This window comes from Camelina sativa, chromosome 11, assembly GCF_030686135.1.
Source record: "Camelina sativa cultivar CO46 ecotype springtype chromosome 11, ASM3068613v1".
Classification (NCBI taxonomy): domain Eukaryota; kingdom Viridiplantae; phylum Streptophyta; class Magnoliopsida; order Brassicales; family Brassicaceae; genus Camelina; species Camelina sativa.
The window spans coordinates 25331779-25348449 of NC_141890.1; the positions used below are offsets into that span (position 1 = coordinate 25331779).

General features: G+C 37.4%; 1 non-coding gene across 1 annotated transcript; it reads right to left on the minus strand.

Annotated features, from left to right (window-relative positions):
* Positions 1-16565: 16565 nt before the first annotated feature.
* Positions 16566-16671, minus strand: LOC147934368 (small nucleolar RNA R71). Its single transcript, XR_015573414.1, has one exon. It is a non-coding gene; the product is annotated as a small nucleolar RNA R71 (small nucleolar RNA).

Below are 16671 nucleotides of genomic sequence, written 5' to 3' on the forward strand. Positions count from 1 at the left end.
GAAAGCTCAGATCAGACATTGATTCTAACTCAAGATGTGGAAGTCTGGGTTGCTATTGACAATGGCTGGTCTCTTCCTGTAACATCCTGACCGCCACCTCTTAGTAGGCCCCATGTTCAATCCCAGTCCATGGGCCTCGGTCCCAGTGTCGATGTGGTTGTTGTGAGGTGAAGTCCTTGGCTGGAGCAGATGGAGTATTCCAGCCCATCTCTCTTGATACTTGGTCGCTTAGGGGTGGTTGATCCTGGAAAAGGAAATAGTTTGGGGTTTATATAAATGGAAAGTTTCCATAAATAAAAAAATTCTAAAAATGGAAAGTTTTATGGAAATTAGAACTTTGCTATTTTTAGAAATAGTGGTGATCTTTGGGATGATCATTCGGGATGTTTGACTAGATGGCGGTCTTGGTGACGTTTTGTATCATGGCATCAAGTCGTCTTCGTGACGCTTGCGCCTTAATAGAGGTCTTAGTGAGGTTTTGTACCATGCCGGTGGTCTTGGTGACAGAGGTCTAGGTGACACTTGTCAGTGGTAGTGGTATTGGTGACGTTTTGTTCCCTTACGGTGGTCTTGGTGACAGAGTTCTTGGTGACGCTTGTCAGTGATAGTGGTTTTGGTGATGTTGGATACCTTGGTGGTGGTCTTAGTGATGTTGTATACCATGGTGGCAGTCCCAGTGACGTTGTTTATCCTTGGTGGCGGTCATTTTGGAGACTTGTGTGGCTTTAGGGGATGTCCTGTAGGATATTTATGTTGTCTTTACGACATTTTTGTGGTCTTTGTGACGTTTTGTGGCCTTAGTGGCGGCCCTTGTGGTGATTGTGAGTCTACACAACCTTGAAGAGTATTTGGCTGGTAAGGTCACCTTTGGAGTTGGAGCTGAAAGAAAAACCAGAGGCAAAGGTACACAATACTTTGCTAAATGTGCATCTTGTTGATGGCCTGTAGACTAATCTGATTAGCATCAGTCAGCTCTGTGATGAGAGATTGGATGTTACCTTCACCAAGGGAGGGTGTAAGGCTGCTGATGAGTACGAAAATCAGACTTGAAGGTCAGAGGTCTATGAATAGCTGTTATGTGTGGAAGCCTTGCAATTCACAAGCAAAAATTTTTAATCAGAAGTGTTCTATGATGTTTGAAGACATGGATTTAGAAGGGGTGCATCAACCAGCTGTTGTTAAGTGTAAGATGCAGCAGTCAAGAAATTGTAAGAATCACATCCACCAAAACGATGCTGGAAGGATTCAGGAGGACAAAGTAGTTATATCTGCTGCTATTACACAGAGTTTTGCATCCACAATTCTCTTGACGAATATCGTTTTTAGACAGAGGTTTGTTGATAAAGTTAATTCTGTTGTAGTCAAAGTTTTGCTGATGGATACAACCTACAACGTTTGGATATCTCACAAGTGGTGCTTGCTGAAAAAGAGACTATTGAGTCAGTCATTACAAATCTTAGAGAACTCACCCGGTTTGATTCCATTCTATAGGAGGACAAAAATCATTAAATCTGCTTGTAATATGGATGGTAACTCTGTTGTGCTAAGGGACCTCAGCTGTCTGGTATCTACCCTTGAACCTATTAAATTTGTTGAAGCATTGAGTGATGCTGAGTGGGTCATTGCTATGCAAGTCGAACTAGAGTTGTTGAATTGCATGAATAAGTGGATATTAGCTCCACGACCGTCTTACATAGATGGTATATCTTCTCAAGGTCTTTTCTCAAAGTGGATTTTCCAAAACAAGAAAGATAACTTTGGACATGTTGTGAGGAACAAAGTACGATTGGTAATTCCAAGTCCTGTGGAGGGTCAAGTACAAAAAATCCCTATACTTGACTATGAGGCAATTAGGAATCTGACTTGGATTGCTTGCATCCACGACTTTAAGCTGTTTAAGATAGATGTTAGCAGAGTTGCTAAGAATGGGTTTCTTCAAAGATGTGTTCACATCACTACAAGAAATGGCCTTTAATAGCGCCCAAATAACGCTATGTAATGATATCATAGCATTTTGGAAAGCATTATATCATTGCACGCGATAAAAAGTCTGCCACTTTAGATAGCGTTTTTCGTGCTGCTATGTTTTCAAGATATATAATAGTGGCTATCTATATGCTATCGTATTTTTATTAATAGCGTTACTATACTGCTTTTACTGAAGCATTTTTAAATTGCTATTTGTTCATATAACATAGCGTTAGATTTTATGTTATTATTGTTAGCCAAAATGTACCAATTGCTGTTATTGTTACACTATAATTACTTTTTTCTAATTTATTACCTGTTGTAATTGAATAGACTGTAAATTCTGACTAACTTCAGCATGCTCTAACTTCTTCCTAAAATCTCATTCTTCCTTACTTTCAACCTCCTATATTTGGTTATCATTGTGATTTCCAGAATTTGGCTATCCTTCACCATCAAAAAACGCTTTTCTAAACAAGTAATGAGCTTCAAATTCATGTTTGGCATCATCATCTGTGTTGTCCTCAATTAACTCACACTAGTAAAACTCGCTTATATAGCCACGGGAGATTATTACAAATGTAGTTGTAGCGAAATATAGCCACAGTCGGATACCAATTAGTGACAAATATTGAGGTTAGCTAAATTGTAGCTTAATTGTAACTAAACGTAAGTATATAGTGACGGCAAGAGACGATCGTGTTTTGTTGGCAATTTGCAACAAATTTAGTGGGGAAAATTGTTGTAGCTAAGATCAACACAACAGTACTTGTCACTAATTTGTAGCTAATGAATGTGTAACAAACCGCTATATAAAAATTGTAATAAATTAGCTACGTTTACGTGTAGCAAACATAACCACAAAATGATCGTAGCAATATAACTACAAAATGGTGTTGTCGTTATTGGTAGTGCTGTAGTGGCGCATGGATAATGTCGATAATGGTGGGTATGTATTATTGGTTTCAGACAAGATAGAAAGTAGGAAATTTAGTGGATTGTCATATCAACTAGTTGAAATAATGGTTCAATCTAAAATATTTTATATACATTCATACTCTTCTATAAAATTATAAAACGGGTTGTCTTTGATAGTAAGACATTGGCTACTCTTCCTTCTTTCCCTAATATATTTTTCCTGCTCTGGCAGTTCTTTACATTTCACCTCAAGTTTTTTTTTCCTTCAAATGTCTTCCTCAAGTCATAATATTGAAGTTCAGCGAGCATGGATGTATAAACGTATGGATCCTGATATGCCAAAAGTTTCCGCAGAATCTGAAGTTGGGTTGGATCAATTCATGAATTCATGAAAGTGTCCATGCTCAAGATGTAGAAACGGAGAGCAACTTCGCCCAAATATGGTGCACAGACGTTTATATAACAAAGGATTTCAACCTAACTACTATGTGTGGACAACTCATGGAGAAAGATTAGAGGGTGGATACCAATACCAAGGGGAACCAGAACCGGAATGGCATTATAATGCAGACATGGGAGAATTTGCCTCTACCGAAGAAATGTTTATACCACAAACAAGGTGATTCTCTTAACAAAACAATATCATATTTTGAATTTATGGTTAATAAAAAGACATTAAATATTTTTGATATATATATACATGATATATATAGATGTTATATATAAAGTTAGAAATATATCGATGTGGTAGTAAAGTTATATACATATAGATATAGATATATAGATGTGATAGATAAAGTTATATATATATATATACATTTAAACTTTAATCCAGTACATTTCTTTTTCTATAGGATAAATATTGAAATTGGTGAACACTCTGATGAACCTATGGTACCTGATTATGCGTGGGAAGTCCCTAACGATGAGGCTGCAAGTTTTTTTAACCGTTTAAATTTTGCAAGTGAACCTCTTTATGATAACTGCGTTGAAGGTTTGACTAAATTCTCGTTAGCTGTTGATCTGATGCACATAAAGACGAACCACAATCTAGCTGAAACATGTGTCAATGATGTTTCACACTTGATTCATAAGATTTTACCAAAAGGTAATGCTGCTTCCCAAAGCTATTATGAAACAGAGAAGTTGATGCGTACATTGAGTATGTCGTACCATAGGATTGATGTCTGTCAAAATAATTGCATGATTTATTGGGGTGACAATGATGAAAGTTTAATCATATGCAAATTTTGTGAGCATCCAAGGTACAAACCAGAGAAGACCTCTAGAAAACGATCCTCTGCTACAAAACGTAATCCATACAAGAGGATGTTCTATCTGCCATTATCAGATAGACTAAAAAGGTTGTTTCTTTCTGAGAGAACAGCATCACATATGTGTTGGCATGCAGAACATACATGTCATGATGGAAAGATGGAACATCCTTGAGATGGTAAGGCGTGGAAGCATTTTGCTGACCTTTATCCTGAGTTTGCATCTAATAGTAGGAATGTTTATCTAGGACTTTATACAGATGGGTTTAACCCATTTGGATTGTTTGGTGGTAATTATTCTCTTTGGCCTATTATTCTTACTCCGTATAATCTCCCGCCAGATATGTGCATGAAAAGAGAGTATTTATTTCTAAGCATTTTAGTCCCAGGGCGAAACCATCCAAAACGAAGTTTGGATATATTCTTACGACTGTTGATTGATGAATTGCAGGAACTCTGGGCATTTGGCGTTGAATCTTTTGATGTTTTTGTAAAGTATAATTTCAATCTAAAAGCAGTGTTAATGTGGACGATCAGTGATTTTCCGGAGTTGGGGATGTTATATGGGTGGACAACTCATGGAAGATTATCGTGTCCATATTGTATGGAGGATACAAATGCTTTCTAATTGAAGCATGGTCGCAAATCAAGTTGGTTTGACTGTCATCGGAGATTTTTGCCACCAGATCATGTTTTAAGACAAAATAGAAGATCTTTTATAAAGAATAATGTTGTAATGAAGAATGCACCACATTACCGCTCGGGAGAGGAAATATTATAGCATCATTTGGAGGATATTTATGGATTGCAGAAAACAGTTGAATGTGGAGGCAACGGTCATGTCAAATCTCATATTGAAGGCTATGGCATGACGCATCAATGGCGTAAGTATAGTATTTTCTGGGAACTGCCATATTGGAGGACACATCTTCTCCGGCATAATCTTGATGTTATGCATATTGAGAAGAACTTTTTCAAAAACCTTATCAACACTTTGCTAAATGTCGCAAGCAAAACAAAAGATTTTGTAAACTCACAGAAAGATTTGGTTCTGTATTGTGATCGAAAACTTTTACATCTTACATCATTTGGGAAGGCGTCGATTCCTATATTCTGGTTGTCTCCAAACGCCAAGCAGGATTTTCTGAAATGGTTAAAGGATGTGGCAAAGTTTCCGGATGGGTATGTATCAAACATAGGACGATGCATACACATTGACAATGATTGTAAATTATATAGTTTGAAGAGTCACGACTGTCACGTCATTATGCAACGATTGTTTCCGTTTGTTTTCTGTGACCTCCTGCCTTCAGAAGTCCATGAAGCAATCTCAGGTAAATATAAATATCTATTATAATTATCATACATATCTAATCATTGCTATGAAGTACTTACGTGTATCACTTGTACATGTAGATGTCGGCATTTTCTTCTGTGATCTTTGTTCAAGATCTTTGTAGACAAGTAACATAGAACGTTTGAAAAATAATATAGCCAGACGCTTTGCAATCTCGAGAAGATATTTCCACCTTCGTTTTTTGATGTTATTGAACATTTGACGGTTCATTTACCTGAAGAAGCTAAGCTCGGTGGACCAATGCAGTTTCGATGGATGTATCCATTTGAACGATTCATGTTTCACGTCAAGAAAAAGGTGAATAACAAAGCAAGTGTTGAAGGTTCAATTGTGGAGCAATTTATCAATGAAGAGATCACAAATTTCAGCTTCTACCACTTTGATACAATCGGTGATATCCCGTTGAAGAGTACTCAGAAACGACATGCTAGTGGTTTTGCTTAGCAATATAACTACTCGTACGATGTACCGTCAATATTTAAACATGGTGGTGGTGGGAGTGGTAAAACATATTATGAGTGGTTAATTGGTGATGATAGCCACATTGCCCATACATATATTCTCCTCAATTGCGAAGAACTACAACAGTTTGAAAGGTATACGTTTATTCGTATTAGAATGATTTTTGGTAAATTTTTAATAACAATCAATTTGTCATTATTTATTGGTAATTTCAGATTATTTGAAACGGATGTGAGAGAAACAAATGATGGGATCACCGATGATATTTTAGAGGGTTTGAAAGAGAGAGACTACTCGAACTGGTTATACGCGTTGGTAACTTTTACGGAGCAATTTGCTGGGTTTTAACTCGCTATAATATAATATATGTGTTTATTTGTTTGTTATTATCTTCTTTTTGACACATTTATATTTGTTTTGTGTTTGGAAATCAGGTTCAAAGTGATTACACAAATACTTTGTATCCGTTGTGGTTACAAGAGCTTTTGCGAGGGCCAATAAGGAAGTCCACATGTTGGAATGCATACTTTTCATGAGGTTATAATTTCCATACGGTTCACCGTGCAGTTAATAAAACTAGAGCCAATTACGGGATTTGTGTTCGGGGGAGTTCTGAATACGAACAAACGTATTATGGAAAACTTCAACAAGTAATTCAGATCGCCTACCACAGAGCAGTTGGCTTGAAAGTGACTCTATTTCGGTGTGATTGGTTTGATACGACTTTAGGATCAGGGACTAGAATGCGCAAAGCTGGTGTTGTTGAGGTTCGTGCGTCTGGGGTATATGAGAAGTATGATCCATTCATCTTAACCACACAAGCAGATCAAGTTTGTTTTTTCCCATATCCCCGTGTGAAGTGCAAATTAAATGAGTGGTTGGTTGTTGTGAAAGTTTTCCCGAGAGGAATACTTGACATAGTCATCGAACAACGAGCACCATTAATGTACTTAATGTAAGGTCACTGGTTTTACCTGGAGGTGATCTTGAAGATATTCCTGAAGATCCAATAACTGAAGATAGTGAAGAGGACGATACCGATGTCAAGATGACAGATGAATCTGAATATTTTAGCTCCGAAGAGGAAGAATAACTTCACCTTGGTCGAAAACTTTTTATCGTAATGTGTTTAGCATATTTGTTTCTACGTAAAGTTTGTATGTTATATAATATGCAGTAAAACAATTCTAATTTGTTATCATGTTAAAAAGTTGACAATTTAGTTTGTTTGAAATCATCATTTACTTGCCATTACATACTTATACACAATAACTGAAAATGATACATACTTATACACTTATGTAATAACTGAAAATGATACATACTTATACACTTATGCCATAATTGAAAGTGATATATACTTATACACTTATGTCATCACACTCTTTACTTGCCATTGTTACTAACCAATTGAAAGATACGGCGATGCAAATTTTCCACAACCATTTCTAGAAATCTTACTATGTTCCTTAAGGTAATGACTTCATCTTCATAGCTTGTTTCTGCATTATCCTTCTTGCACATAGTTTCTACAGAAGTCCTCGCAATGTTATCGTCGTGGTACTGAGTGTCATCACCGACCACCATCTGATCTTTATGAACATGAAGGAACACAAGTTTATTTATTTTCCCTTGTTCAAAACACATCCAATTTTTTTTGGGAGCCACAGAACAAGAAAACTTGTTTCCTCACCTTCATTAGCTTGGTACCGCTGATATATATCTTTAACCTGAGTAAATGGCTGCCAAATGACTGTACAAATATGTTAGATGTTGAATAATCGATGGTGTTGTTGTAAGTCAAAGGTAGTAGGTTTACCTTTGAGGTTCTTGGTCGTAAGTTTGTGACCGGTGTAGATTCACAGTTGCACATCAGAGAGATTGCCAGTTCTTCATCACTTGTTTGCATCTGAGAGAATGTCAGTTCTTCATCACTTGTTTTCGCCTGAGAGAATGCCAGTTCTTCATCACTAGATTGTGTCTGAGAAACATAGCTCGGAAACCAGTTCCTTATATGAGGAGGTGCAGTGATAAAAACGGACCAAACAAGCAAGTAAACGGTTACAATAAGTGAAAGGCTTAATTGTAACAGATAGCAGTGAAAGGATTAAGTGAAAGGATTCTTACCAGAAATGATGGAGAGGCTATGATCCATATCTGTCATCTGCACAAAGAAACAAAATTTAAAACTTACAGATTGACACAAAGTTTCTTACGAACTACTTACATCTTCATTTGTCTCTTTGTTGCACTTAACCACCTCAAAAGGATCTACATAATGAGGAAAAAGTAGCAGTTATACTAAACTGTGACAATTATAACAGATAGCAGTGTGTACATCGAACAATCGGAGAAGTGAAGAAAGACGTATAAACCAAAAAAATTATGTGAAGCAACCTCCCTTAATGCTAAGACTAATCGGCCAAACCTTTTTCATCAATATTGCGGTTCATCTTTGAATTTATTGGCTCAGTACCTGATTGTGCAAAAAAACAACAAAAAAATCCACAGTCACAATTCATATAAATTTTCAAAAATTAGTAAAGTTAATCCCTAAACATGTATATAGAGCGTCGGTGAACAAGGTGATTACAGAGCAAGATAAGTATATTAAAGTTTATAAGAACCACGATTAATCAAGAGAGATGCAATTGTATCCGACTAGCAACCCAACATACGTTTAATCAAGCACTAAAAAAAAATAAAACTCCCAACCGACGCTGCTACACAACTTCGATACAATTGCAGAGAAACACATAAATTACCCATCCCTTTACCAGATAATTGACATAAATTAATATACCCTAAACATACAAAGCAACGATCAATGGAGAGCTTGCAGAACTCAATTTATCAGATTAAACCCAACATTCTCTTCAGAGTTACAAAATTAGACACTTACGCTTAGGAGATGGAGGCTTCGCCGTCTTGGAATTAAATAGGTTGGCCGACTAAGGGTATCACGGTGGCTAAGAACAACACTTTCGAGGTGGAGACGGTGAAAAAAGTGAAAGAGGACTAGGTCGTCACTCGGCATCTGAGAAAATCTCGAGAAGGCTTCAATGAAGAAATTAATTAATTGACAGGAGATTGGATTTACACATTACGGGCTTTAATGTATAATCCAATTAGGCCCAACCGATTATGTTAGAAAATTGTTTAAAGCCCGTAATGTGTAAATCCAATCTCCTGGCTTTACGGGCTTTACGGGCTTTATGGGCTTTACGGGCTTTACCATTCTCTTCAATTGGTGAAGATAGAAATTATGTGCAAGTGGTAGTTAATTATTGTTTTTTATGATTATACAATTGATATCATATAACATCTGTCCTGCATCTATACACTTAGACGTCAATCAAGAGTTTAATTACACCAAGTGGTTCACCGTGTAATTATTACTTTTGTAACAAAGTAAATTTGTTTAAATATTTATGGGTTGATATCGATAACTCTTGGAGAAGAGATATACTGTGACTCTTTAGCTTTCCCTCACAAATCCTTCTTCTCCTTCTCCATAGGATTGTTGAAATTTGTGTTTCTCACTGTCAATCTCATCTATCAACATTCACCTTTCGTTTCTCTCTTCTTACTTCTTCCCATATCCCCTTGAGTACCTCTCTTCACAGCAACTTTACCTGTCTCCATAAACTACTGTACCTCTCTCTCGGTTCTACCTCCGATCCATTGTATCAACCTCTACTTAAACTCTCTCCATCTGATAAGTTTACCCTCTCGTCATCTTCTTCAACGCTAAGGTAAGGTAGCAATGGTTTTCAATATTCAGATCTTTACCTAGGTTTTTTCCCTTCTCAAACTAGCTAGGGTTTTTCATGAGTTTATATTAATATGGAAGATTTTTTATTTGGTTCACTCATTTAAGTAATAAGATAGTTGTGGTTTATATGACTCAATTGCTTATTTTTTACTGATGTATCGTGGTAGATGAATCCCAATGGATCCCAAGGTTTCGGTGACTCTGCAGCTCCAGGTCGTAGGTTTGCTGGTCCGCATGGCGGTCGTGGTGGACGCGGGGGTGATGGTCTTGGTGGAGGTAATGGTGCTGGCTTCCCTGTTGGCCGTGGTGGTGGCCGTGGTGAAGGCGCTGGTGGTGACATGGGGCTTCCCTTTGCTGGAGGACATGGTGTAGGCCGTGGTGAAGGCGCTGGTGGTGAATTTGGTCTTGCCTTTGCTGGTGGACGTGGTGTAGGCCGTGGTGAAGGCAATGGTGGTGAAGTTGGTCCTATATTTGGTGGTGGACGTGGTGTCATAAATGGTGAAGGCGTTGGTGGTGGTCGTGGTTATGGCTTTGGTGGTGGATTAGGTGGGGGTCATGGTTATGGATTTGGGGGTGGACTAGGTGGGGGTCGTGGTTATGGAATTGGTGGTGGCCATGGTGGACTGAAACAAGAATTTTTTTAAGTATCTACTTATGAATCAACGAATGATGCAATCAAACAAACAAACATAAGTATGAATGATCAGAATGTAATGCAAGGTGTTTCAATTCCCTTATGATGTTGTAGCATAAAGGATGTCAGTCCATAAAGAGTGTGATATGTAAGCAGTCAAGATGTGATCAATGCATTCAAGTTAAGCCAAATATCAAGTGTATTTGTTTCTAACAACCTAATGACAATAATGAAATGCAATGAACTAAGGCAACTTACGACAATACTAATGTTGAATTAAACTATAGAACAAGTGCAATAAACAAGACTAAGCAGAATTAACTAATAAGCAGAAGAAAACATGAACAGAACAATGCATAAGCAAGAAAGTAAAATGGAGCTCGACTAGCACTCGGTCGAGTGCATGGTCGAGTGGGAGGTCGAGTTGACAAGCGAATGAACAAAAACAGAGCAAATAATGAAAACAGAGCAAACAGCAAGCAATTAACAATACTTAAACAGGGAAATCAATAAACAAAGAAAATCCTAAGGATGGATTCATGGGATGGACTCAAGCTATGGCTATCTAAATTGGTCAACAAACCTCAATCAACAATGAGCTATCTCTAGACAATGATCTTCTAATACATGTTAATCCATTCTCATGACAATAACAATCAAGCCAAGATACTTCTTAGACCTAGTTCTCACTAGCTATTACATATCAAAGCAGGCATTAAAATCTAGATCATCAATGTCAAAAATCACTTTAAACATCTAATCTCTTAGCATGCTTCATGATAATCTCTAGCATTAGCCTTATCTAACAACTTAGACATTGGTGTGATGCTAAGAAGCTTAAGATCTATCCTTACCCTCTCAGTATAAGAATAGCATAGAGCATATCTAATCTAGAAGAGATATATAACAATCAAGCTTGACCAATCTAAACAACCATAACCTTTACCCAGCCTAATCCATCCCTAAGATCCTAAGCCACTAATAAGATCTAAAAATCATCATGAAGAACACAAACCCAAAAATTAATGAAACTATCATGATTAGAAAGATGAGATAAAGATGAACAATATTGAACAAAGAAGTGAAAGCAAATATTCAACAGATTCAAAGTTATCAAGGTTACAAATGTGTGAAAATCTAGAAAAAAGATAAGAGATGATGCAATAAAGTAAAAGAAGCTAAAAATGGCAAAAACTAGGTTATGAGGTGTCTACATGGTCTCCAGGGTCTCACCCTTTTCGGCCACAAGTGCCAGTACACATATATATAGTAAAGAGAGAGAAGCCCTAGTTAGCTAGAGGACAAAACAGAGAGGCGGCGGTCAGCTCGACCATGTGCTCGGTCGAGTGCATGGTCGAGTGGTTGGTCCGTCACGTAGCTCGAGTCTTCGATCTGGGATGATATCCGTTCAGTAAAATCAGGATAACTCTTGCACTACACCTCTGATTTCCTTTAAACCACCGGCATTAGAGATTTAACTCAATTTCCTACAACTCTTATTAAGGATGCGGAAGCTGAATCGCAATGGAAGATCTTCATTTGGATCGATCTTTGAGGATCTCGTTATGAATCCGACCGAGTACTCGACCATGTGCCTGCTCGAGTGCTGTGGTCGAGTTGCCTTGCGAATCCACTTCCTGATACTTTCAGTCCTCTTGTTTAGATCCAAAAATAATACCAAGTCCTTCCTTACCCTCTTAGAGCTCCATAACACCTAATAATACTCCAAATGCACAAATGTATGCAATGCATGCTTCTAAACATCCTAAGTGTATATTTGGACATAAATGGCTATAAAACCTAAGGAATCATTTCTATATGATGAAAAACATGAACTAAACAAGGCCTTAAATATGGTAAAATATAGTAACATCAACACCCCCAAACTTAGTCTTTGCTTGCCCTCAAGCAAATAAACAAGACATAAGTAGGAAGGTGAGGTTTGAAAGTGGGATCTTAGAACCTAACAACTTACTAATGAGCTATCTAGAATCAATGTCCAAGTTACTAGTACTATGATGCAAGGTGAATGAGCTGTACTTAAAACCCTTAGACAGACCTATCACAACCTCTACTGATTCAAGCCTTAGATATCCACATGCATTCAAATCAACCATTTCCTTTAACATTCATTAATCAAGAACATGAATCAATCTTATGCAATGCTTAAACTCATTTGGCTTGGTAATAAAGGTTTAGAGACAATGATGGTCCTTTTTTAGAGTGGGGCTTATCATTATCAAGGTTCTCTCATAAAAAATAGATTGAGCTTTAGAAGAAGGCTAAAGGTAAGAACACTTAGACATATACAAGAACAAAACCTTGTCTACCCAAAGGCACCCAAAGTGTTTATCCTATCATTCTAAACCCAAATGATCCTATTTCTACCCTTTAACTTCTTCACTTCTCTTTCACCCTTTTCTCTTTTGATTTTAAAGTCTTAGGAGAGGTTTCTTATTTGATCTTTTTAGTGGAATGGGGGTTTCTTACTTTATTGCTATGGTTCTCTTTTCTTCTTATTCTTTAAGACATAAAAGCATTTTGCTATACTCTTCTTTTCTTTCTTTATTTTCTTTAACTAGAACCATGTTTAATCCACTCTCATGGAAAGAAACAATCAAACCTATGCAATTCTAGACTTGTTCTCACAAAGAAAAGAATCTACACAAGCAGGCATTAAGCAATACATCTCAAACCAAACAAGACTCCTAATCTCTTAGCAAGCCTAATGGTAAGCTCTAGATCTAGCCTTATCTATGCTCCTTAGACATTGGTGTGATGCTAAGATGCTTGAAATCAAACCCTACCCTCTCAGATATAGGATCAGCATTAAGATCATCTAGCCTAGAAGAGATCTACAACAATCAAGCATGACCAAATCAAACAAACCACAAGATCAACCCAGCCTAACCCATCCTCAAGGTCCTAAACAAACTACTCACAAGAACACATGGTGAAATATGTCAAAAACCCAGAAAATAATGAAACTTGCATCATTAGAGAGATGAAACAGAGATCTACAATATTGATGAAGGAATAAAACTCGAAATCTTCATACTTTGAAAGTTATGAAACAAACAAAATATAAGAATCTAGTCTTTCTCTCTCAAACAAGTACAAGATCTCAAAAATAAAATAAAAGTGCAAAGGAATAATATCTAAAAAAGATAAAAACTAGGTTTTAGACTCTCTAAAAAGCTGGACTCCTTTGTGGCTGCAAGTACAAGGGCGTTATATAGGAGGTGAGGTGGAAGCCCTAAAAATACAAAAAGTCAAAGTGGTCAACGGCTCGGTCAACTCGACCAGTGCTCGGTCGAGTGGGGGGTCGAGTTGGCTTCTCTCGTGCATTCTCCACTCGGTCGAGTCCTCCTCAGCACACGGTCGAGTGGTGGTCGAGTGATGCGGTCGAGTTGGACTCCGGACCTTGATTCTACAGCCTTAACTCTCTTGTTTTCTCCTCAGGACAGCTTCACTTCTCCTCAGCATTGCTTCCATGCTCCTTAAGCTCCAAAATCACCTGTTTATGCATGAAAAGATGCAAATGCAATGCAACTACATTCTAATGCTTGATTAGTCCTAAAGCTACACAATAATGGCCTAAATGGATAGCAAAAGATGCAAAAGTTGTGAATAAACTAAGGGAAAACAAGGTAAAATATATGAACATCAACACCCCCAAACTTAGTCTTTGCTTGCCCTCAAGCAAATAATCAAAGACAAAAGAAGGTAGGTGAGGTTTGAAAGTGGGATCTCAGCTCCTAAAGCTTGCAAATAGACTATCTAGAGTCAATGTCCAAGTTACTAGTACTATGATGCAAGTTGAATGAGCTATACTTAAAGACTTTAGACAAGCATATCACAACCTTCACTGATTTGAGCCTTAGACATCCACATGCATTCAAATCAACCATTTCCTTTAACATTCATTAATCAAGAACATGAATCAATTCTATGCAATGCTTAAACTCATTTGGCTTGGCAGTAAAAGGTTTAGAGACAATGATGGTCTCTTTTTAGAGTAGGGCTTATCAATATCAAGGTTCTCTCATAAAAAATGAATTGAGCTTTAGAAGAATGCTAAAGGTAAGAACACTTAGACACATACAAGAACAAAACCTTGTCTACCCAAAGGCACCCAAAGTGTTTATCCTATCAATCTAAACCCAATTGGTCCTAGTGCTACCCTTTAACTTCTTTTCTTCTTTTTCACCCTTTTCTCTTTTGGTTTTAATGTCTTAGGAGAGGTTTCTTATTTGATCTTTCTAATGGAATGGGGGATTCTTACTTATTTGTTATGGTTCTCTTTTCTTCTTATTCTTAAGACATATAAGCATTTTGCTAGACTTCTCTTTCCTTTCTTTCTTTTCTTTAACTAGAACCATCTTTAAACAACCTTATTCTTCCCATTCTTTCACTAGACTTTAAATTTACTTAAACACATTCCCCTCCTAAAGACTCTAACCTTTTCTTTCTCTTTTTCTCTTTTCTTTTTCAAAACAACCAAGTCCCAAACCCAAGAATTAAACCACCTAGTCCTATCTAGTTTGAAAATTGCAAACTAGAACTACACAAGGCTTTACTCTTGTCAGCTCAAACCTAACACTTTCTACCAAGCTCAATCCCAAAAAGGCCTTACACACTCAAGAAATAACATGGCTTGAAAGAAGGGTATGTTAACGGTAGGAGAAACTGAATTAAAAGTGAAATCAGCTACTTGGATCAACAAGAGTGGTAAAAAGGAGAAAGATGATCCAAATATGTATATGGTATCCATGAGTTTAAAGAAATGCACAAACAGATAATTACAAGTCAATATTAGGTTCTTATAAGTAGGAAATGACATCAAATCACAACATGCTTCAATTTAGACCAGAATGCAATATAAGAATTCAAGGCTTGGTTCAATCTTATGTTTCTAGCTCACTCAACTAGCATCAAAGTACTATTAACTTGGGCATTGATCCTAGTCTAGCTAATTTAAACAAGTTAACAAGGCTGAACTCATCATAGATCCCTAATGCAAATATGAAACAGTCCTACATGAAACATACTAACAAAATCCTAATATGCAATGCAAACTACATGAACACTCTTTTATAATTATTTTTTTTGTAAAGATTTTTGCAAAAAATTTCAAATTTTTAGGTTTTTCTATGCCATAGATGAAATGCAAGTACTAACATGATTATGCTTAAAATTTGAAATAAGAAAACAAAACACAACATCAAATGTCATCTCAAACCCTCCCACAAACTTAAATGACACAGTCCCTTGTGTAAGAGAAATTTGAAGGAGGATTTAACAGAAAGTGCAAAAGGAATAAATCTAAAAAATAAGTCAAGTGTGTGTAAGAGAAAAATTCAAGTTCCAATTTGGCGCCGTTGCCCATTTGAGTGTGTTTTGTGACATTTAGGATCATTATTAGTCTAAGATTAAGTTTGTTTAAACACTTGTGAAGTTACTGAACTCGAATCTTCCTTTGCTTGGCTGTTTTGAGTTTCAGGTACCCACTCGACCACCACTCGACCGAGCTGGGATCGAGCACTTGATGGAGCCAGAAGCCGGATCCAAATAGCCATTACTTCCCAGTCGACTCGACCACCCACTCGAGCCTGCGCTCGACCGTGTACCTGTTCGAGTCTGTAGTAGAGTTTGTTGATGCACACAAGGTCAAAAGGCAAGGACAGTCTTCAAAGGCCTATTGACAACATCCACAGGCTACAAAAGGGTTTGAGACATAAGCAAAGAAGAGTAGTTCAACAACAAGAAGATCAAGACATCATGGAGCAACCAGCTATCCATGAGCAGAGACCAAGGCACATTGGTGCAGGAGATGCACCTAACACACACAACCAAAGAGCTGGTATTGTGCCTCCTGCTGTGGCCAATAATAATTATGAAATAAAGAGTGGTTTGATCTCAATGATACAAGCCAACAAATTTCTTGGGTTGCCAATTGAGGATCCACTAGATCACCTTGATGAGTTTGACAGAATCTGTGGACTCACAAAGATCAATGGAGTGAGTGAAGATGAATTCAAGTTGAGGCTCTTCCCATTTTCTCTTGGAGACAAAGCTCACCTTTGGGAGAAGACTCTTCCTACTGGAGCTATCACCACATGGGATGCATGCAAGAAAGCTTTTCTGGCCAAGTTCTTCTCCAATGCAAGGACTGCTAGGTTGAGGAATGAAATTTCTGGGTTTGCTCAAAGGAATAATGAGAGCTTTGTGAAGCTTGGGAGAGGTTTAAAGGATTCCAGACTCAGTGTCCTCACCAATGCTT